The sequence below is a fragment of the Lepisosteus platostomus genome, chromosome 22, assembly GCF_059453375.1.
Source record: "Lepisosteus platostomus isolate fLepPlt1 chromosome 22, fLepPlt1.hap1, whole genome shotgun sequence".
NCBI lineage: Eukaryota > Metazoa > Chordata > Actinopteri > Semionotiformes > Lepisosteidae > Lepisosteus > Lepisosteus platostomus.
The window spans coordinates 2,261,475-2,284,961 of NC_142632.1; the positions used below are offsets into that span (position 1 = coordinate 2,261,475).

The following is a 23,487-nucleotide window of genomic DNA, read 5'->3' on the forward strand; positions in this document are numbered from 1 at the left end:
AGCGAAACAGGTGCTTTTCCTTTGTTGCGCAGACACACGACGACACCGTAGGCGGCAGGACTCGAAGCTTCGCGGGGATACCCCGACGGCTTTCTAGTCCATCGCCCTAACCACTCGGCCACGGCTGCAGCGCGCGCCGCCGCCGCCGCCACTGCCTTCTTGATGCAGTCTAACATAGAGTGTCGGGCAGCGGCGGAAACCTTTTTCAAAGTCGCTTTCCGTTTAACAACAACAAAAAAAACTTTCACAAAATGCATGCTAGCAGACAAATGCGCCTCAGAGGACTTAAGGCTGGCTTCAAGTTGGAATGATAAAGTCTCCCCGTCCGGTCAGGAAAAGGGAACTTTGTTAGACAGAAAGAAGGAAGTAACAATAACGGAGAATTGTGTGCAAGGATTTTAGAAGCTGCGCAGCCCTGCAGTTTCAATAGCCCTTTTATTCGTGTTAGATGCTGGAATTGCCTTTTTTTGACGCTCTTACAAATGCGATGTCAACGAAAACAGAACAAAGCACAAAAAACCCTCAAGTCCTGCAGTTGGATAGAATGCCGTTACGCGTCCAAGCCGTATTTGACTTCATCCTACCATTGCAACACGGGGCGTATATGGAAACGAACACACGCTACGAATTGTCTCTAATCAGTCCCTACAGTTGTAAGGCGCCTGGAAGCGTGCACCCCCATCATTAATCTTTGCGCATCTGTGCAAGGTAAACTCTGGAGCAGTCTTTGAAACGGCTCAAAGGAAACACGTGATTGATTCCATGTGCATCTGGGGTTCATTTATTTATTTACATTTAATTCAAGGGAAAGGCTTGGGTCAGTTTCAGACGGCCTCCAACAGCGAGATTCAAGCGCCCCACCTTCAGCCCAATCTGCGCCGCCAGAACGACAACGGCTCCTCTGCTCTCCGGGGTGCGGTTGTGACCCCGTAACCTAAAGTGTTGGTGGCAGACAAATGGAGACTAACAGGTGACATCCTAGGACATGACTACGTTGAGACACTCGGTGGGGATGGTGACCATTGCTTGGAAAAGAGTGCGAGGCCCCTTTAGAAAAACATTTTGTTAACAGGCATTCTGCCTCAGCCTAAACACCTATAGCTTGCAAAGCGCATGCTATTAGACAGGCACCTCTGCAAGACCTTAAGAGTCTCTTAAACTAGTGATAGTAAGGTGTTCCCAATGGGCGATGTTCGGCTTTCAAATCATCTCTCCGTGGAAGCGCCGAGATGCAGCTGTTTAAGGTTTAGAAGCAGCTGACTGTTTCACTACCTAGCTGATCACTGTTAGTCAGGGAGCTCAGAGGTGAAAAGCCTGTCTGAGAGACAATTCACCGTCGATCAGTTCAATATGTTCCGTACCAGCTCGGCGCACCTGAGATCATCTTGGTAGCCGTGTAGCTCAGATGAGTGAGAGCGTGTGTGTGTGTACCACCGTGATTGGATGGCGGTCCTTCTCAGGTCACAGTAAACCTTCTGCTGCCTAACTTCCCTAATTTTGGGGATCCCTTTGAAAAAGCAAAGGAAAAAAAAAACTGGCTCTTCATCAGCGTGATCGACCCCACTCAGTGTGCCCCAGTGGCCTAATGGATAAGGCACTGGCCTCCTAAGCCAGGGATTGTGGGTTTGAGTCCCATCTGGGGTGCTCCTGTCCCTTTTTGAGTGTACAAATGTCCTTGTGATTTGTGAAGCTGCAACCCCACCTTACTCAGTGAGCGTCTCTGCTTTTCTCTCACATACAGTTGGGAGAAAAACTTTTGTAAACAGCCCTTCGGAATGATGTGGATTTCTGCATGAATGGCTCCTAACATGTGATCTTATCTTTATCTAAGTCATAATAATTAATAAAGAGAGTCTGATTTCACAAACAACACACGCCCAACATTTGACATTGCTGTTTCTTTATTGACCAAATGGTTTAAACAATCAAGGTCATTGATGGAAAAAGTAGGTGAACCCTTATATTAAGGAGCTAGTGGAACCTCCTTTATTGACAAAAACCTCAACCCCCACTTTCTGTAGCGGCTGGTCAGACCTGAGCAGCGGTTAGGAGGTATTTTAGCCTATTCCTCTATGCAAAACTGTTTCAGTTCATGTATATTTTTGGGATGTCTTGCGCTGAACGGCCTGCTTCAGATCACGCCACAGCACTTCAATGGGATTGGGGTCAGGACTCTTACTTGGCCATCCCAAAATACGGAATTTCTTCTGTTTCAGCCACTCTGTTGTTGATGTACTCCTTTATTTTTGTCATGTTGCATGACCCAGCATCTTTCGAGTTTTAGATCACAGGCAGACACCCTGACATTCTGCTGTAGAATTTCCAAATACATCTTGGAATTCATCGGTCCCTCAATGATTGCAAGCCGTACAGCATCCGCCATGCTTCCCAGGTGGGATGAGGTTTTGGAGTTGGTATGCAGAGTTTTGTTATCTCCAAACATAATGCTGTGCACATTTACCAACAAGTTCAACTTTTGTCACGTCTGTCCACAGAACATTGTTCCAGGAGTTGCTGTGGAACATCCATGTGGTCTTTAGCAAACTTGAGAGGGGCAGTGGTGTTTTTTTTGGGGGGGAGAGCAGTGGTTTCCTCCGTGGTGACCTCGCATGATCACCACTCCTGTTCAGATTTCTTCTTATGGTGGACTCATGAACACAGACGTAAGACAAAGTCAACCACCTGTTCGCTAGATCCCATACCCACTCAGCTAGTCAAAGATTCCCCTGAAGGACTGGCAGGACCTATAATTAGTATGATGAATACATCGCTTGCGTCAGGCGTCGTACCTGATCAATTTAAGGTAGCGGTTGTTAGACCGCTCCTTAAGAAGTCAAATTTGGATCCACAAGTTCTTAAAAACTACAGGCCTGTCTCAAAGGTCCCATTTCAATCTTAAAGTCTTGAGAGAATAGTTGTTGCCCAACGTCAATCGTATCTGGATTCAAATAATATACTTGAGAAATTTTAGTCTGGTTTCTGAAACAGCATTAACAAGAGCCTTAAATGATATTCTCTTAGCTACTGATGCGCGGAATGTAACAGTGCTAGGTTGCAACAGTGCTAGGAATGCAAACGTTAGGTTGCGCTTCTTCATGCTGCATCGTCGGCATGAGTGGAGCTTTTTAAACGTCTGTACTTAGTGCGCATCATAAGAAATCGTTTGTCCCCGTTCAAAACAGATTGTGCGATGTCCTGCAGCGTTCGCAAAGCAAACCTTTGACAGTTTGAAAAGAGGAATTTATTCTGCTTCCTGTGCGTGCAGTAGTTACAAAGTTGAACGTCTTTACACGATTTGCTGCAGTTTTCAGTGGGCGGGCTTTGTGAGATGGCTTGGAAAAACGCACTGTGTTTTGGCTCGGGAAACATCATGAGAAGTGTCCTGCATGTTTTCTGTGTATAGCTGTCTTTTAACGCATACAGAATTCATTCAAAATCATTGATTTCTCCAATTAACAAGGGTCCCTTAAAAGATGAGTCAAAGTAACGTCTAATCGGATTAGTTTCCTTAGAGCTGGTTCAGAGTTTGCTCAAGAGTTTACCTTTCACAGATGCGCAAAGAAGAATGTTGGGGGTGCACGCTTCATGAAGCCTTACAGCTGTAGGGAGTGATTCGAGACGATTCGTGGTGTGTGCTCGTTCCCATATACCGTACGCCCCGGGGTGCAGTGCTAGGATGACATACAATACCACTTGGGCACGTAACGGCTTTATATGCAAGTGCGGGACGTGAGGGTTTTCGTTTGTTCATTTTGTTTTGCTCTGCTTTGCTTTGTTTTGCTTTCCATCACGTTGGTAAGAGCGTAAATAAAATGACGATTCCTGCGTCTACCACTAATGTAAGAGCTATTTCAAGTGCGGCGTGGTGCGGCTTTTGAAATGCTCAACAGGATGACTTCGCATGCACGTGTGCTTTCATGCAGTCATGTGTGCAACCATGTCTGCTTACGTGCAAACGGGCGTGGTTTCATGTATGCAAAAAACTTTCCTGGGCTCTTCTGAAGCACATAAAATTATTTGGAGATATACATTTGTCTTGTTTTCCTCTTGGGCTCTAGAATTGATAACTTTTTTTTAGGATTCTAGCTTTCTCCCCTTGCAGGCATCGGGCACAGAGGACTTCATGGTTTTCCTAAAAATCTTTTTTTTTTGTGTTCCTTGTTGTTCCAAACTTAATTTTAATCACTTTTAATTAGATATTTTATTAAAAATAGTGCAAAAAATGACTAATTTCACTAAAAATAATGTAATATAAAACTGATGTGTTTAACTTTATTGTAGTGTTTTAGAAACTACTATGTCTTCAAAAATTGTTATTTTTCACTCCTAGGAATGAAAGCTGTTGTTATATGATGTTTATTTTCAAATTTTGAAAAAATCAAAGGATTCTAGCTTTCTCCCCTTGCAGGCATCGGACACAGAGAACCTCATGGTTTTCCTAAAAATCATTTGTTATGTTCCCTGGTGTTCCAAACTTAGTTTTAATCAATTTTAATTTGTTATTATGTTAAAAACAGGGTAATAAGTTTCTAATTGGACTATAAATAATGTCATATTGTCTGCTATAAAACTGATGTTTTCAACTCCATTGTAGAGATTCTAGAATCAACTAATAGAGAATTAAAATAAAAAAGGGCATAAGAAGACATTACCAACAACGACCACAGGATGGAGATGTTGTCTAGACATTACCAACAACGACCACAAGATGGAGATATTGTCCAAAGAGGCAAGAAGGGCAAAGCCGCGATAAGGTAAAATCATTTTTTGAAAGAGATTGCTGTCAGAATGCACATTTGTATCCCAAACAGAATCTCTAGTAAAATATGATCATTTGTAAAACTGGCAAATGAGTGTCTGCTACAATATGATTGCTACATATCTGCATTTGTTGGTTTTTAAGGAGTAAGAGTGCAAGGGGTTTAAACCTGCGATCCAGTGTGTTGAAGTATTTCACAACACTACCCCTAGCACATCTGGAAATAAATCCTCATAATGATTATTGCCCTGGGCATGTACCAAAAAAATCACTGAGCATATATATATATATCACTGTGTTGAAGCTAGAGACACAGAATAAGTGCAAACACATCCTAAATACAGTGTTCCTGCACCTTTGACCTCATCCAGAATGTATCGTTTTTTTAAAGGGATTACTGTCAGAATGCACAACTGAATCCCAAACAGAATCTCTAGTCAAATATGATCATTTGTGAAACAGGCAAATGAGTCTCTCAGGTGCCCATTGCTCATTTTCAGACACATTTATGCAATACTTTCACCATGCGTTGAGCAATAGGGATTAAAGATACCAGAGGTAAGGTTTAAAAGTGATTCTGAGGTGCAACACATCAGCGATACAGCTAGGCATCTGAAATGCGGGGTTTGAGAGCCCTTCAGGGAACACCGTACCCTAAAGGTACCAGAAGTCCACTATTATAAGCATTAAGTCACTGTCACCCCTGTTGCAATGTGATTGCTATATATCTTCATTTCTTTGGTTTTTAAGGAGTAAGAGTGCAGGGGGTCTAAATCTGCGATCCAGTGTGTTGAAGTATTTCACAACACTACCTGTAGCCCGTCTGGAAATAAATCCTCATTCTGATTATTGACCTGGGCATGTACCAATAAATCACTGAGCATATATATATATATATCACTGTGTTGAAGCTAGAGACCTGTATGTAATAATATGATGCAAAAATGTTATTTTCACATATAGTAATGTAATAAATGATTGCTTATGCTTTATAAACAAATCTAATTAAAATAAAAGCTTAAGTTTTGTATTTATCTTGTACCATAGAACATGATTTTCTTTGTATTTCAATCCCACAAAGTGTCCAAATGACGCACTACATGATATAAGGAAGATTATCACATGCATATCGGTATTATCTTTCTTATGAAAATGCATTCCTTTCATTACCTTTTACTTTTTAAAATGAACTCAAATTGTGTATAATGTAATAATGTAAGTAGAATAGATTCTAATAATATAATGATCCAGTGTGTTGCACTACTTCACTGCTTCACTGCTCTATGCCGTCTGGAAATTAATCCTCGGACTGCTTACTGCCCTGGGCATGTACCAATGAATTACAGGAGCACATCTATTTATCACTGCGTTGAAGCAGGAGACACACAGTCTCTGCAAACACATCCTAAATACAGTGTTCCAGCACCTTTGACCTCATCCAGAACGTATCATTTCTTGAAAGGGATTGCTGTCCGAATGCACATCTGAATCCCAAACAGAATCTCTAGTAAAATACGATCATTTGTGAAACAGGCAAATGACTGTCTCAGGGGCCCATTCCTCATTGTCAGACATATGTATGTGTAGCGGCAATGCTTGTTAATAAGACAGAATTAAGCGTTGGTATGCTCCTAAAAGAGGCCCCATCTCACCCTCCATCTCTGTGGTGCAGCCACAGAGAAAGAATTCATGCAAGCTGATTTAAGAGTGTTTTCTTGTGATAAGAAACAAGCTCCCAGACGGGGATGCAATTAGCTGAGCCTGGCTATCATGATCAATGTTCATCCATTGGCGCCTATCAGTCTAGGGAGTGCCGAATGGACATCTGGACTGCATTCCTAAGTGTCAAGAGTAAGTGACTTATATCTCACCTTGACCAACCAATCAGGGACTGGCAGGGCGTGGTAATACCACGTGGGTCTCCAATGCCCGCCAAACTCTCAACCAATCAGCACACATCTGGGTCTTGATCAAAAAGGGAGCGCAAGCTCAGTTCTGGGCTCTCCTTGGCCATTTTCGCGCATCCTCAGAGACAATCACGTGACAACTGCTGTTGTCTGCAAAAGGACTTGGACTTTGTTCAAAGCGCGAGGCCGAGGATCCCGTACGTACTCAGAATTCTACCAACGTGAATGCTCCGCTTGATCAACGGCAGCCTACAGTTGGACCCTCGTCGACAACCTGAATAGCTTATTCAGAAGCAGCGCTGGACCGGAAACGAACCAGTTTCTTCCCAGGCAAAAGAGTGACTTGTGAGGACTCGCGGTCACACTCTGTGCATAGAGACTTTCTACTAGCCAGCCGGACTGCTGGTAGATCCCCTCGGAGCAACGACTGCCCTGCGCGCCGCAGTTAGATTCCTCCGCCCGTCCTACTCCGAGCTGCACCTCGACTGGTTGGCCGGTAGCCAGAGGACGCCGTCACAACGCCCATTGGACAACCGCTGCAACAGAGGCTGCAACAGAGCCTGTCAGCTGGTTTGGTGTTCGTGCCGGGAATTCCAAATCCCAACACAGTGGATAAGTAAACCCCATGTTCTACATTGCGTCTCGAGAATGCAATTGTACCTCAACACAAGTTGTTATCAATTTAATTCATGAGTAATGTATTTACTTCCGAGTTTAGAGTAACAGTGGGTAATAACACTGATTAGCGATTTGGTAACCGAACGATATATATTGACATATATTCTCTGTTATATAATCTCTTTGTGTTTGCATCTCTTCGAGATTATATACCTTGTATATTGATAACCCTCACCGTAAAGTCTGCCGCTCGTATCCAGGCAGACTAGTATATGTTTGTTGCACAGTTATATTAATAAATGTATCCCGTGTATTGAACCCGTGTGTGTGCGTTGTTAGTTGTTCTGACGATTGATTTTCTAAAAGCCCCAACGAACAACCTCGTGATTACTGCTACAATTAATAATTGTCTCAGTAAACCCATCAAAACCACTACATTTAATGGCGTCCCTGGGTGGGCGGAGTTTAGAATGAAATGAGAATCAATCGCACAGAATAACTGATATTGCTGTGAGTTCAAGTTCAGCACAGCGCCGCGGCTTCTATACGCGAATACCGGGTGTGCTGATAACTGCGCAAAGAAATCCCCCTGTTTTCTAGCGTTTAGTGTAACGTGTGCTGATTGGAAATCCATCTGCTCGGGTGTTTAAATTCCATACTGTATTTTAGTAAAAGGAAAAAAAAAAGTAATACTCTTAACGTTTCTCTGACATAATGACAATGGCTGCTAAAATGTCTGAAGTGGAGTCGCTTATAAGTACTATTTCTAGCGACGACAATCCTGGTTACTGGAGCGGTATCGAAAAGTTGAACTTTGATGATATTGAGAAGCTGCAAGTAGATTTAGTAGCTAAAGTAGCGAACCAGCTTAACACAGGAGGGTCCGTGAACGCAGTTCAGGTCCTATCGAGTTTCGCCTTAAATCTAGCTAAACAGCTGGAACTGTCTTTGTCCGAGCTGACAAAGTTTCAAAAGCTTCAGGGAAAGCTAGAAAGATATAAGGCGGAGCGAGTTGAGTTGCTGGATATAATCAGAGAAAAGAGAGTGAAAAATGAGGAAAGTGAAGACAGGCTCAGGGAAGTTTTAGGTAAATTAGATGACCTGTCTGCTAGAGAAACTGCGGCTGAGGTAGCTAGGAGAGACCTGGAAGCGAGCTTGAAAGAAAAAGAAAAAGAAATTGAGAGTTTAAATGAACTCAGCCAGGAAAGGCAAAAGGAGTTAGATGCTTTTGTACTGGAAGCAAAACAGGCTAGATCCCACTTGCATGCCAGCCCACCTAGCAGTCCGGAGCGCTCACCCAGCGCGCCGGGAGGAGGTTTCTCCCGGCCAGGGTCTGTGGTTGGATCGGCATGGGGGAGATCGCCGAGTCTTGCGCTAGACGCAAGGGCGATGCAATTCAGGCAGAGACCCCCTTCTCCTGATCACGGCCGTCCCCCTGCCCGCGGAGAAACCGTAAAAGTTAACCTCCACTCCCTGAGGCAGTTAGCCAAAGATGTAGAAAGGTTTGACCCATCAGTGTCAGGGAATAATGTGGAAACCTACATCGATGAGCTGAGACATACTTTGCAGTTTATGCCCGGAGCGTCCGAACAGGAAAAGGCTATGTTAGTAAGGAAAACTACTAGCCGAGCGGTACACGAGTGGATGTCCAGACAAGGACCGGAGGTCTGTAATAGCTTTGAGGAGCTGTGTCAGGCAATGATTGGAGAATTTTCGGCTTTTATCGATCCCATAGCTGCCGTGGCCGCTGCGCACCATATTAAGCACGAAAAAGCTGAAGCCCCTCGCGACTATTATGAGAGGCTTAGGCGCACTTATTTTGCAGGGCGGAATGAAGAGGGTTGCGAAGAGAACGTGAATTTCAAAGGTTTATTCATTGCTAATCTGCACCCCTCAGTCAGGAAAATGATTGTGATGCACACAGATGCAAAAGCGATGAAAATGGCTGACATTAGAAGGTTGGCTCAAAAAGCCTGGGGAGCTGAAGTCTCTGCTTCCTCAGAGTGAAAACCTGCTAAAACGGCCGTGTTCGCCACTAAAGCCAGCAGGGTTGACGACTCCCTCGAGCTGAGGTTCCTGAGCCCTATAAGCCCCGGCGCAAAATAGGCAGGCAGGACCGCACTAAGCGTCAGAGCCGCCGTGAGCGCTACGGGGAAGGCAAGGGCTCAGGCAGAGCCTATCATAAGACTGGACGAAGGGAGTCAACTGCAGCCCGCCTGGCCAGGCTTGAACAAGCCCTGCCTGAGAGATCAGGACAGGGTAAACCTTCCGCACCGAATGCCGAAAGTGTGAATGAGCTTAGGGGGACCATGCCCCTTCTCACTGGAGGAGGCGGGGATCCGTCCCAAGCCCCTCCCTCAGTCTATCTGATTGGGTGGGAGGGTTCCTGCCTGGAAGAAGGCTGTGACTCTGAGTTGGGCGCTGACCCCGCCCCTGAAGTCAAAGAAAAGGCAGGCTTCCAACAATTCTTAGGGAATCTCAGCCAGAAAGGCAAAGCAAGGCGTATTTATATCAAGGTTTCTCTTGAAAACGTCTTAGATAGAGAAGCACTGATTGACACTGGGGCTGAAATTAGTTTGATGTCAGCCGATCTACTCAGCGAGCTCAAACGAGTAGCAAAAGGAAAAGGCATCAGACTTAAGGTAGAACCGTGTAAGATAGATATTTCCAGCTATACCCAGGATCATGCCAGGATCACACACCGAGTGTGGGTGGCACTTAGGTTCGGGCCAATGAACGTGGTGCATCCTGTTTACATCTCTAGGTTTAAAACAGAGCCACTACTCATTGGCCAAGACCTGCTTGACAGGCTGGAGCCTCTGGTGGACTGCCAGCGTGGAAAATTGTGGGCTCAGGTCAAAAACCATAAGCCTGTTGCACAGCAAAAAGGGGGATTCAGTGGTTATGCTGTGATCACACAGTGCCCACTGAACACTATAGCTGAGTTGAAGGTTCCTCCTGGTTCCTCTGGACGAGAATAAATGTCTCTTCTTGCTTTCCAAAACTACAGGGAAGTCCTGCCCAGGCCAGCACTCCCACGGTCTCCCAACTACAGGAGCAGTGCTCCAAGCAGCTGCTTGACCCGCCAGGTAAAGCACACCCCCTTTTCATCCCTGAAGAAGAGTGGATCTCCCTGTCCGGTAATGAATGGGAGTCCTTTCTGTGCACCCTGGTACCTCAGGGGGTCCAGGACTACCACCCCATGGTGGTGGGAGGGGGTCCAGGTGGCAGAAGTGCAGGTTGATGATGTAATTCTTAGCCTCAGCTCTGAGAAGTCCATAATCAGTGAAGGTCTGTTCGAGGACCTGTCGCGAAGCTGTCAGGTGACCCTGGTGACGCAGTCACAGGTTCTGTGGTGGGCACCCCCATCTCATAGGTCCATTTGGAGCAAAGGAAGCTGTGTAGCTTCCATCTCCATCGGAAAAAGGAAGTTTGCTCACTACTTCCTATTGGAAGTACCTATTGGTTCGACTGGGCGCCCAGCTGGACACAGTAAACAGTGTGCTGTGGACACGGGTGGACCCAGATGCCCACTCTCTAAGCGGTGACCCCGAGAACATTCGGTCAGGTCAGACGATTCCTCAGGCCTGCCAGGTAGTAAACGAATCGGACCTGATCGTTCCTGCGTCAACAGCAGGGTTTCCAGTACGCCTTGTCCTAAAGAAGGGACAGAGAATGGACGCTGAGATGGTTTTCTTCCAACCATCAGCTCAGTTTATCAGACTGAACCTAGCAGTCTGTTGTACCCCCAGACTGGAACGGAATGGCCGAGCCACCTGCCTGTTGGTGCAGAACATAGCAAAACAAGATGTCAAAATCCCTGCTCGCACTGACATGGGACTGGTAATTGACAATGGTTTCTATGATTTCGAACTAGCCATCCCAGTACTGGGGCAGCTCCCTGGTCCCTTGGCCAGGGAGGGGGGAACCGAGCAGGTGTACTACACCTACCCCCGGCGGATGATTGCAATTATGCCAATAGAGGGATTCTGCAACCAGGAGGTGTGCAGGGTGGACCTTAGCGATAAGGATGAGATGGTTGTGTACACAGTACACGCAGGTGTTCCGATGGACCACTCAGCCGAGAGTACGACCCGGGATACCGCCATGCCGTCAAAAGCGGGGTTCCTAGAGCAGGTACAGGAACAGGTTGGCAAGGCAGATGCCCTGGAAACGGAAAGCCAGCGTCAGCAGCTGCGTCAGAATTTCCAGGATTTCCGGGAAGTGTTTGCACGGGACGCCTATGACTGCGGGGTGACGGATTTGAACACAGTGCGCATTCCAACGGCCCCTGGCGCCCGCCCAACCTATGTCAGGCAGTATCGCATTCCCCTCACGGCATACGAGTCCATAAAGCAGACGTTGGATGCTCTACTAGAGCGTCAGATCATAAGGGAGTGTAACTCCACTTATAACTCCCCACTGTGGCCGGTGCTGAAACCCAATGGTAAATGGCGTCTGACCATTGACTACCGGCAGCTGAATAAACAGGTTCCTTTGTAACGATGGCCAATGATCTACCTAGATCAGGAGTTATTCAAGGTGACAACAGCGAAATATTTCACCACAGTGGATGTGGCCAATGGGTTCTGGACCCTTAAGGTAGAACCAACAGACCAGTACAAACTGGCCTTTTCCTTTGGAAACAGGCAGTTCACCTGGAATCGATGCCCCTTTGGGTATTCCAACTCCCCAGCGGAGTTCAACATATTTCTGCACAAAGCCATGAGTGATGCAGCCGCCAGGGGCAACCTGGTCTATGTGGACGATATTCTGATGAGGAGTCAGACCTGGGAAGAACACATGGCCGAGATCAGGCATGTGTTGACCCAGCTCTCCTGTGCAGGGGCCAAACTGTCCCTGGCTAAGGGACAGTGGTGTAGGACCCAAGTGGAGTACGTGGGACTGTTGGTTGGAGCCCAAGGCATACAGCCACAGTCCAGCAGAGTCCAAGCTATCCAGAATATGAAGTCGCCCACTAACCTGTCTGAACTGCGCAGCTTTCTGGGAGTATGTAATTATTCCCAGCAGTTCATTGAGGATTACGCTGAAATAGCAAGGCCCCTCCACAAGCTGTTGCAGAAAGACATGCCCTTTGAGTGGGGGCCTTCCCCAGAACAGGCTGTGATGGAGCTGAAGCGCAGACTCGGTAGTGCGCCGAGCTTGGCCTACCCTGACAAAAATAAGGTCTTCTACCTTGAAGCAGGGTTCTCAGAGCACTGCCTTGGGGCTGCTCTGAGTCAGGAATATAACCAAGAGCGAAGGGTGGTGGCATATGCCAGTCGAGCCCTGAGCCCAGTGGAGCAAAAGTTCTTGGACTGCGAGAAGGCCCTGTTGTCTACGGTCTGGTCGGTAGAACACTTCCGTAGTTATGTTGGGGGACAAAAGATCATCATCGAAACCTGCCACCAACCTGTGACATTCCTGCATAGCCAGAGACTGAAAGCGGGCAGGGTGTCAAATAGCAGGATTGTGGCATGAATGATGGCCCTACAAGGCTATGAGATAGAGGTACGTTATGCACAGAGCAAGAAAATGTACCTGGGACAGGGCCTGGCTTTGGGCCAAGTGTGTCACGGCTGTGACACTGACATGGAAGCTCCAGAAACAATTCCCGCTGCTGAGCTACCGAACAATCATCGGTACTACGATGAGAACGTGGGCCAGGGCTTACCCATGGCCTATGTTGACGGTTGCTCTTTTCGCCACGAACAGCAGGTGCTAGCAGGGGTAGGAGTAGTCTGGCAAGACAATACTCCCTGTGGGCCGACCCGCTATAAGCTAGGACCAAAGACTAGTCAGCATGCGGAAGTAGCTAGGGTGCTGATCACCCTCCAGCAGGCCAAATCTGGCGCCTTAGAGGGTGAACCCTGGCAGTTCCAGCAGGAATGGCTACCCCCAGAATTCGTGGCTGAGGTCAAGGCGGTCACCCGAAGCAGGGCTAGACAGGATGTCAGAGCTGACCCTCAATCTGTAGTGCTTGGGTCACAGGGTTTTAACACCGATCTTGCGGAAATGCAGAAACAGGACCCAGCAATTGGGCAAATGTATCAGCATATCGCTGACCCAGTGCGTCAACCTCTTTCGGAGCAGGTGCTGAGCCAGTCTCTGGAGCTGAAGGAGCTGGCAGAGGTGAAAGACAACCTAAAAATTATAAAGGGGTTGTTGGTTTGTGTACCAGTTGCACAAGGTGTCCCAAAGTGGGTAGTTCCCCACTGTCATCGGGGGGTCATGATCCAACACGCTCATGACGAACCCTGTGGGGGTCACCGGGGAATCAAGGCTACATACGACACTATCCAGCAGGTGGCATTCTGGCCTCACATGGGCCAAGACATCGCCGTGTATGTAAAGGGGTGTCTGACGTGTAGCCAGTTCCAACCATCACGGCCCTTGCACCGTGCACCACTCCAGAAAAAGGGCATGACATTCACCTGGTCCAATCTTCAAATGGATTGGGTGGGGCCGCTGGTGAGGTCATCCAGAGGGAACAAATATTTCCTCACTGTTACGTGTGCATTCACAAAATGGATTGAGTGCCTCCCAGCACCCAACGACACGGCAGAGACAACTGCAGTGCTGTTGGTGAACCATGTGTTCAGTCGATGGGGATTCCCCCTGACCGTGGTCTTGGATCGGGGAACCCATTTCACAGCTACAGTAATGGCAACCCTGTGGAATATGCTTGGGGTCAAGACCCAGTTGCATATCTCCTACCACCCTCAATCCTCGGGCCAGGCAGAAAGGGCAAACCGAACGGTGGTTAGTATGCTCAAAAAGTTTGTCTCCAACAGCAGTAGGGACTGAGACATTAAGCTGCCCCTGGTTCTGATGGCCATCCGAGCTACGCCCCATTGCTCTACGGGGGTCCCACCTTTTGAGATGATGACAGGTCGGAAGATGACTCTTCCCCTACACTGTCTTTATGGGGTGGAGGACCTGAGCACGACGGGGGCTGCTACGGCCCATCAGTATGTGTCAGACTTGCGAGCACATCTGCAGGCAACCTTTGCTTTTGCCCAGAACAATCTGGGAAGGAGTGCAGAGGGTAGGAAAGCATACTATGACCGAAAGGCAGTTAACCAGGAACTCCAAGTAGGAGACAAGGTCCTGTACTTCCAATTTGCCAAACCCACAGGGGTGGCCCGGAAGTTCTTACCCAGTTGGACAGGACCCCACGAGATTGTCGATAAGGTATCACCGGTAGCTTATCGAATTCAGATTGAGAAGGGAAGGCAATCTCTGGTCTACAAGTGGGTGCATCGCAACCACCTCCGGTTGTATCGCCCACCTCAAATGGCGCCGGAGAACACAGAATAGGGTTAAACGTCCAAACCCGATCAAAGAGGGGGGTGCCCCTTTGTAGCTGCAGGTAGTTAGGTACTGTACTGTAGGTCCTGCTAGGAAAATATATTCAAAATTATAGTGGAACTGTACCATGTGCCTCATCTATGTTCCAGAATGGGAATCCTAAAACTGCCACGGCTGGTCCTGACAGTACTGTGGATCGCCTCGACACAGCCCCTTGAAGTTGTGGAACCTGGTCCTCCTACCGGCATAGTCCTGCAGGAAACCATAGTCCTCTCCATGGAAATCTTTATGGTACAATATTTTTTTTTTCTTATAAAATATACTTTATTCCGAAAAAAAACACATCTCAAAGGGAAACATCTCACACGATAACACTCCACAAAATTAAAACATCGGCGGAACGGCGGTGATTGTCCGTTATCAATCCTTGCAAGGGTGGGCGGATTTGCGCTATTATGAGAGTCCCTCCAAACCCTACCGCTTGCTGTAAACCATTAATCCCTGTACAGGGTCCATAGGCCTTTCCAGTGCTCCTTTGCCGTGGGGAAACCCCATTTAGCAACGTCGCTCTTCATCCTCCTCCTGAGGTCCGCCAGGATCCTCTCTTCCAGCTCCCTCGCTCCCCACTTGTTGTTGTGCCGGATGAGATTGTTTCTCGCGTCCCACAGGCCTTTCTTTGTGAGGGACAGCAGCAGCCACATCAGGAACTGCGTCCCCCTGTCCAGTCCGGTAGGTGCCAGCCCCAGCAGAATGTACTGGTAGCTGAGCACCGCATTCGTTTCCAGGAGTTGCATTATGTTGTCCATTCTGCCCCACACCGCCTTGGCGAAGGGGCAGCTCCTTCACTTTATTAAGATACTGAAGAAAGATGTGGAGACGGGGGTTTGAATTTAATCCTTTCTGTAGGGGGTTTAGACTTTCAAGTCACAAGCTGGGGTTTATGGCAGGAAAGGGGGGTTAACTGATAAGGATTGCAGATGCAAGCTAGGAACCCCCCTGTGTGTAATGTTAAACTGACCATTTGTCCAGAACATCGTAAACTGGCCAAATACCATGAACCCCCCTCTTTACCATCAGACCGAGTGACGTCAGAAACGGAGAAGAAAACACTATATAACCCAAAAGTTTGTAACAGTACGGGGAACAATACTTCGGTTTTGTTGTTTCTTGCGGGAAACAAGACTTCGGCTTTATTGTTCCTTGCATGCAATAAACTCATCTGTTTTACTTCATCTCGGGATCAAGAACCTTATTTCTTCTGTTACAACAAATTTGGCGTAGTCGGCGGATGCTCCAGAAGGCGCAGAACTTCCCATCGGCAGGAGAGATGGTCAGCGCGCACATAACTAAGAGGTAAGGACTCCTCTTTTATTTAAAAGTCCCGACTCTCTCTGACCGATTGGGAAATCTCTGCTCCCTGCGAGAATCGCCCGAGATGACGGAGTAAACGTGAGTTTCTGAATTCCTCTGGCCCGGGGAAGACACCGGTGTATGTAATGGGTTGTTTGCTGTAAGCCCAGAATTTGGTCTGGCAGGGGTTCCGCGGTATTGTGTACAGGCGTTCGAAGCTGGTTTATGCCTTAATTGCGCGTGGAGTTTTTGAACGGGTTTTGGACCCTTACCGTGAAGTTCAGGACTGGTGTGGGCCTTAATTGCGCCCGGAGTTCTGAAGGTCAGAACTGGTTTGGGCCTTAATTGCGCCCGGAGTTCTGAGGCTCAGGATCGGTGTGGGCCTTAATTGCCTGATTAAGGCCTTAAATGGCCTTAATCAGACATGCACTCTGGTTTCTTTTCATTTCGTACAACTCTTTCTCCTTTTACTAAAGATTTCCATGGAGAGGAGCATGAATGAGTTCCCTGCAATTTTTGTGCTTTCCTGCTTTCGGGTGGCGGGCAGCTGGGCTGGTCAAAAAGAGAAAACAAGCACGCTTGCAATCGCTCTTGTAATGGTGATTGTGGCCGTCTGCTCCGCGAGTCCTCGGTCTCCGGCCGTCTGATTGGCGCTCTTTTCTTTGCGGGGCGGGAAGTGTCCGGCCGCAGGGGATCTTGGGACCTCGTTTTGCATAGCGGCTTCCCAGAGTGCGTCGTTTCCGGCACAGTGTGGCTGGGTGTTTTCCGACTTATCGCACGGATTGGGCACGGCCGCAAGCTGAGAGCCGCAGGCGATGAGCCCGGAGCTGAACGGGCCCCACTGGCTAGTTTGTAAGGCCAGGTGCATTGCCAACCATGACCGGCAGCGCAGAGGCTTTGAAGGCGGCCTGGGCTCCTGAAGCTGTGCAGCCACGCACTCTGGTTTCTCTTCATCTCGTACGAGTCTTTCGCCTTTTACTAAAGGTTTCTGTGGAGAGGCACATGAATGAGTTCCATGCAATTTGTGTGCTTCTCTGCCTTCGGGTGGGGCGCAGCCTGGCTGGTCAAAGAGAGAAAACAAAAACGCTCGCAATCGGTCTTGTTATGGCGATTGTGGCAGTCTGCTCCGCGAGTCCTCGGTCTCCGGCCGTCTGATTGGCGCTTTTTTCTTTGGGGGGCGGGAAGTGTCCGGCCGCAGGGGATCTTGGGACCTCGCTTTGCATAGCGGCTTCCCAGAGTGCGTCGTTTCCGGCACAGTGTGGCCGGGTGTTTTCCGAGTTATCGCACGGATTGGGCACGCTCGCAAGCCGTGAGCCGCAGGCGATGAGCCCGGAGCTGAACGGGCCCCACTGGCTCGTTTGTAAGGCCAGGTGTATTGCCAACCACGACCGGCAGGGCAGAGGCCTTGAAGGCGGCCTGGGCTCCTGCAGCTATGCAGCCACGCACTCTGGTTTCTCTTCATCTCGTACAAATCTTTCACCTTTTACTAAAGATTTCCGTGGAGAGGAGCATGAATGAGTTCCATGCAATTTTTGCGCTTCCCTGCCTTCGGGTGGGGTACGGCTGGGCTGGTCAGAGTCATGTTCAGGTACTGAACATGACAAGACAGAGTCGTGTTCAGGTACTTTGCTTGATGGAGAAAGCTCATTTTGGACTCTGTGATCTGCTCACCTGGAAAGGTCTGCTGTACTACTACAAGAGAGAAGTAGAGTCTGGAAGAAGGGACAATTTTATGATGCTTTGGAAGATAATGTTTTTTTTTCTTTGAAATCGAAATGAATCAGAATATCAGTGCAAAAGACAAACTCTTGGTTTGGTTTAAAGAGATATGGTTTTAAAACAGACAAAATGTAGAAAACAGATGTTTCTCACTTTTGGAAAAGAATGGACCGGGGGTAATAGTTTACTAGTTGCAGTGCTGATCTCACTGGGTTACAGTCCTGCAGTATCACAACAGGGCCAGTGGCGCAATGGATAACGCGTCTGACTACGGATCAGGAGATTGCAGGTTCGACTCCTGCCTGGTTCGGGTCGTTTTTAAATGCATCGGGCTACTCCCTAAGCAGTCTGTGCTACTTACTGCATTGTAATCACACCCAGTAAGAGATTTCCTTCATGTACATGAACTGCACCTGACAGCTTTAGAAAAACACCTGGGCTCAGTACTGTGCTGAGAGCTCAGCGTTGCTGTTGTTCTAATTAGCACGCACTGCATCGGCTATGAGCCCGAACTTTTCAATTATTCCGATCAGTAAGTCAACACGTAGTCCACATGAACGGTAGAAATATTCTCTTGTCTGTCTCTTGTTTGTATAGAACTGAATGTCCCTGACAATGTACTGTTAGTTTTAATTGAAGAACGGCATTTGTGTTCAAATATACCAGACAAGTTTACGTAACTGCTCATGCGACACTCAGTTATAATTAGTCAAGAAATAAAGTCGAACAACAGCTGCGGGTTTGATTCTGAACGTATAAGATTTCAGCGCCTTTTACTTCCATTGACAAATGATAGAGATTCGAAGAGAGATCCTTCAGACCAGCAAGCAAACCCACGGCTATTTCGGTTTTCTATCTAGGCAACGTTGGTGTCTGCAATAGCATACATGAAAGCGTGATGCAATTTCTGTGGCTACATTTGTTGCACGTCATGCACAGTAAGAGTGTTTCTAACACCAAATAAAAAGTCAACAATTAGCGATGACGCCTTCTCCTCAGTTAACCCACTGAAACCCTTGCTGTTAACAGTTCTTTACTGCGTGCTTTACGAGCACCTACATATCGTGTCGGTTCTTTCAGCTTTATTCATTAGGTTTTCAAAGGCATAAGTAGAGCACCAGAGGTGCGAACGCAAAATGTGTGGTTATCTGAAGAATTGCTTTCCATGGCAGCGGGTCCAAGCGATTTAGCGTTTTTATAGTACCGGGAAAGGAGAAGCGGCACTTTGCCTTTGCCGCGCAGGCACAAGGCGACGTGCGGCAGACGCCGGAGTCGTCAAGTTCCGATCCTGCGCGGGGAGTCCCCAACGCACTTAACCACTCGGCCACGACAAAAGCGAGCTCGTTGCCGCCGCATTCCTCCTATAATCTAACACGGAGTGCGAGGTGGCAGCGGAAACCTTTTTAAAGTCGCTCTCCGTTAAAAAAAATACCTTTCACAAGATTCGTGCCGGCAGACAGACACGCCTCAGAGGGTTTAAGGCTGGCTTCACGTTCAAATGATAAAATCCCCCAGTCCGGATGTCAAAATGCAACTTTGGCAGACAGAAAAAACATCAAAAAACCACAAATGGTTTTTACAAGCTGCACCACACTGCACTTTCAAAAGCATTTACATTCGTGTTAGACGCAGAAATTGCCTTTGATTTGCGCGCTTACGAACGCCATGGAAAACGAAACAAAACTAAAGCCCTCAGCTCCTGCACTTGATTATAATGCCGTTACGTGTCGAAGCAGGAATTTATGTCATCCTACCACTGCAACACGGGGAATAGAGAGAAATGAGCACACGCTACGAATTGTCTCTAATCAGTCCCTACAGTTGTAAGGCGCCTGGAAGCGTGCACCCCCATCATTAATCTTTGCGCATCTGTGCAAGGTAAACTCTGGAGCAGTCTTTGAAACGGCTCAAAGGAAACAAGTGATTTAAGTCAAAGGAAAGGCTTGGGTCAGTTTCAGACGGCCTCCAACAGGGAGATTCAAGCGCCCCACCTTCAGCCCAATCTGCGCTGCCAGAACGCCAACGGCTCCTCTGGTCTCCGGGGTGCGGTTGTGACCCCGTAACCTAAAGTGTTGGTGGCAGACAAATGGAGACTAACAGGTGACGTCCTAGGACATGACTACATTGGGACACTCGGTGGGGATGGTGACCATTGCTTGGAAAAGAGTGCGAGGCCCCTTTAGAAAAACATTTTGTTAACAGGCATTCTGCCTTAGCCTAAACACCTATAGCTTGCAAAGCGCATGCTATTAGACAGGCACCTCTGCAAGACCTTAAGAGTCTCTTAAACTAGTGATAGTAAGGTGTTCCCAATGGGCGATGTTCGGCTTTCAAATCATCTCTCCGTGGAAGCGCCGAGATGCAGCTGTTTAAGGCTTAGAAGCAGCTGACTGTTTCACTACCTAGCTGATTACTGTCAGTCAGGGAGCTCAGAGGTGAAAAGCCTGTCTGAGAGACAATTCGCCGTCGATCAGTTCAATATGTTCCGTACCAGCTCGGCGCACCTGAGATCATCTTGGTAGCCGTGTAGCTCAGATGAGTGAGAGCGTGTGTGTGTGTACCACCGTGATTGGATGCCGGTCCTTCTCAGGTCACAGTAAACCTTCTGCTGCCTAACTTTCCTAATTTTGGGGATCCCTTTGAAAAAGCAAAGGAAAAAAAAAACTGGCTCTTCATCAGCATGATCGACCCGCCCCAGTGACCTAATGGATAAGGCACTGGCCTCCTAAGCCAGGGATTGTGGGTTTGAGTCCCATCTGGGGTGCTCCTGTCCCATTTTGAGCGTACAAATGTCCTTGTGATTTGCAAAGCTGCAACCCCACCTTACTCAGTGAGCGTCTCTGCTTTTCTCTCACATACAGTTGGGAGAAAAACTTTTGTAAACAGCCCTTCGGAATGATGTGGATTTCTGCATGAATGGCTCCTAACATGTGATCTTATCTTTATCTAAGTCATAATAATTAATAAAGAGAGTCTGATTTCACAAACAACACACGCCCAACATTTGACATTGCTGTTTCTTTATTGACCAAATGGTTTAAACAATCAAGGTCATTGATGGAAAAAGTACGTGAACCCTTATATTAAGGAGCTAGTGGAACCTCCTTTATGACAAAAACCTCAACCCCCACTTTCTGTAGCGGCTGGTCAGACCTGAGCAGCGGTTAGGAGGTATTTTGGCCTATTCCTCTATGAAAAACTGTTTCAGTTCATGTATATTTTTGGGATGTCTTGCGCTGAACGGCCTGCTTCAGATCACGCCACAGCACTTCGATGGGATTGGGGTCAGGACTCTTACTTGGCCATCCCAAAATACGGAATTTCTTCTGTTTCAGCCACTCTGTTGTTGATGTACTCCTTTGTTTTTGTCATGCTGCATGACCCAGCGTCTTTCGAGTTTTAGATCACAGGCAGACACCCTGACATTCTGCTGTAGAATTTCCTGATACATCTTGGAATTCATCGGTCCCTCGATGATTGCAAGCCGTACAGCCTCCGCTATGCTTCCCAGGTGGGATGAGGTTTTGGAGTTGGTATGCAGTGTTTTGTTATCTCCAAACATAACGCTGTGCACAATTACCAACAAGTTCAACTTTTGTCACGTCTGTCCACAGAACATTGTTCCAGGAGTTGCTGTGGAACATCCATGTGGTCTTTAGCAAACTTGAGAGGGGCAGTGGTGGTTTTTTTTGGGGGGAGAGCAGTGGTTTCCTCCATGGTGACCTCGCATGATCACCACTCCTGTTCAGATTTCTTCTTATGGTGGACTCATGAACACAGACGTAAGACAAAGTCAACCACCTGTTCGCTAGATCCCATCCCCACTCAGCTAGTCAAAGATTCCCTCGAAGGACTGGCAGGACCTATAATTAGTATGATGAATGCATCGCTTGCGTCAGGCGTTGTACCTGATCAATTTAAGGTAGCTGTTGTTAGACCGCTCCTTAAGAAGTCAAATTTGGATCCACAAGTTCTTAACAACTACAGGCCTGTCTCAAAGGTCCCATTTCAATCTAAAAGTCTTGGGAGAATAGTTGTTGCCCAACGTCAATCGTATCTGGATTCAAATAATATACTTGAGAAATTTCAGTCTGGTTTCTGAAACTGCATTAACAAGAGTCATAAATGATATTCTCTTAGCTACTGATGCGGGGAATGCAACAGTGCTTGTGCTTCTAGATCTTAGAGCTGCCTTTGACACGGTTGACCTCTCTGTTTTGTTACACAGGCTTGAGTTTGAGGTTGGCTTATCTGGAACCGTCCTTCAATGGTTTACTTCACACTTTACTCATCGTTTTCATTATGTTCAAATATCTAATAATTGTACTGCTTCATCAATGTCACCAGTTCAATTTGGGGTACCAGACGGATCAGTGCCGGGACCAATATTGCTCTCTCTCTCTACATGCTGCTGCTAGGTAGGATAATATGAAAAAATAATATGAACTTTCATTCATATGCTGATGACACAGAAATAAACATTTTGTTTACACCAAACGACAACTCTTCTATTATCAGTTTAGTTAAATGCATTAAGGAAGGAAATACTTGGATGTGTGAAAACTTTTTGTTACTCAACTCTGAGAAAAATAAGGATCTGTTGATCGGAGGCAACAATACTGATAGGACTACTATAACTTCAGCACTTAACTCAGAGGATTTAAACATTTGCCTCAAAGAGACAGCACGTAACCTAGGCGGCATATTAGACACAAGGCTCTTAACAACTTGCATTGTTAAGTGCCTTGGGACAACCTTGTTGTGAAAGGCGCTATATAGAAATACATTGATTTGAATTGAATTGACAATGTAAAATGTTGTGTGGGTTGTTTGTTAAACAAGACTGTCTTTATTTATCAAAAAATAAAAGGAATTTGCTAGGAATGCAAACGTTAGGTTGCGCTTCTTCATGCTGCATCATCGGCATGAGTGGAGCTTTTTAAACGTCTGTACTTACTGTGCCCCATAAGAAATCGTTTGTCCCCGTTCAAAAGAGATTGTGCGATGTCCTGCAGTGTTCGCAAAGCAAACCTTTGACAGTTTGAAAAGAGGAATTTATTCTGCTTCCTGTGCGTGCAGTAGTTACAAAGTTGAACGTCTTTACACGATTTGCTGCAGTTTTCAGTGGGCGGGCTTTGTGAGATGGCTTGGAAAAACGCACTGTGTTTTGGCTCGGGAAACATCATGAGAAGTGTCCTGCATGTTTTCTGTGTATAGCTGTCTTTTAACGCATACAGAATTCATTCAAAATCATTGATTTCTCCAATTAACAAGGGTCCCTTAAAAGATGAGTCAAAGTAACGTCTAATCGGATTAGTTTCCTTAGAGCTGGTTCAGAGTTTGCTCAAGAGTTTACCTTTCACAGATGCGCAAAGAAGAATGTTGGGGGTGCACGCTTCATGAAGCCTTACAGCTGTAGGGAGTGATTCGAGACGATTCGTGGCGTGTGCTCGTTCCCATATACCGTACGCCCCGGGGTGCAGTGCTAGGATGATGTACAATCCCGCTTGGGCACGTAACGGCGTTATATGCAAGTGCGTGACGTGAGGGTTTTCGTTTGTTCATTTTGTTTTGCTCTGCTTTGCTTTGTTTCGTGGTCAAGAGGCGTAAGGTAAGTCGTAATCCAGGGAGAACACTGGTGGCAAACAGTCCGAGGTGAGAGGCGAGGTCCAAAGTCGAAAAGGCAGAAGGGGAGTCCAATATCCAGAATAAACGAGGTAATGGAAAAAATGCCAGGTAGAGCTCTCAAGGAGTAGACTCAATACCAGCGGGAAGCAGGTAAAGATGGTAAAAATAGCACTGCGTACCGCACGGTGGAGTGTG

General features: G+C 47.1%; 5 non-coding genes across 5 annotated transcripts; all 5 read left to right on the top strand.

Annotated features, from left to right (window-relative positions):
* Nucleotides 1-1,571: 1,571 nt before the first annotated feature.
* On the top strand, nt 1,572-1,644 carry trnar-ccu (transfer RNA arginine (anticodon CCU)). The gene has a single exon. It is a non-coding gene; the product is annotated as a tRNA-Arg (tRNA).
* Nucleotides 1,645-16,371: 14,727 nt separating this feature from the next.
* On the top strand, nt 16,372-16,486 carry LOC148643014 (U5 spliceosomal RNA). The gene has a single exon (XR_015929373.1). It is a non-coding gene; the product is annotated as a U5 spliceosomal RNA (small nuclear RNA).
* Nucleotides 16,487-16,879: 393 nt separating this feature from the next.
* Nucleotides 16,880-16,996, top strand: LOC148643015 (U5 spliceosomal RNA). The gene has a single exon (XR_015929376.1). It is a non-coding gene; the product is annotated as a U5 spliceosomal RNA (small nuclear RNA).
* A 391-nt stretch (nt 16,997-17,387) lies between these two features.
* LOC148643016 (U5 spliceosomal RNA) lies at nt 17,388-17,504 on the top strand. The gene has a single exon (XR_015929303.1). It is a non-coding gene; the product is annotated as a U5 spliceosomal RNA (small nuclear RNA).
* A 397-nt stretch (nt 17,505-17,901) lies between these two features.
* trnar-acg (transfer RNA arginine (anticodon ACG)) lies at nt 17,902-17,974 on the top strand. Its single transcript has one exon. It is a non-coding gene; the product is annotated as a tRNA-Arg (tRNA).
* The last annotated feature ends 5,513 nt before the right edge of the window (nt 17,975-23,487 follow it).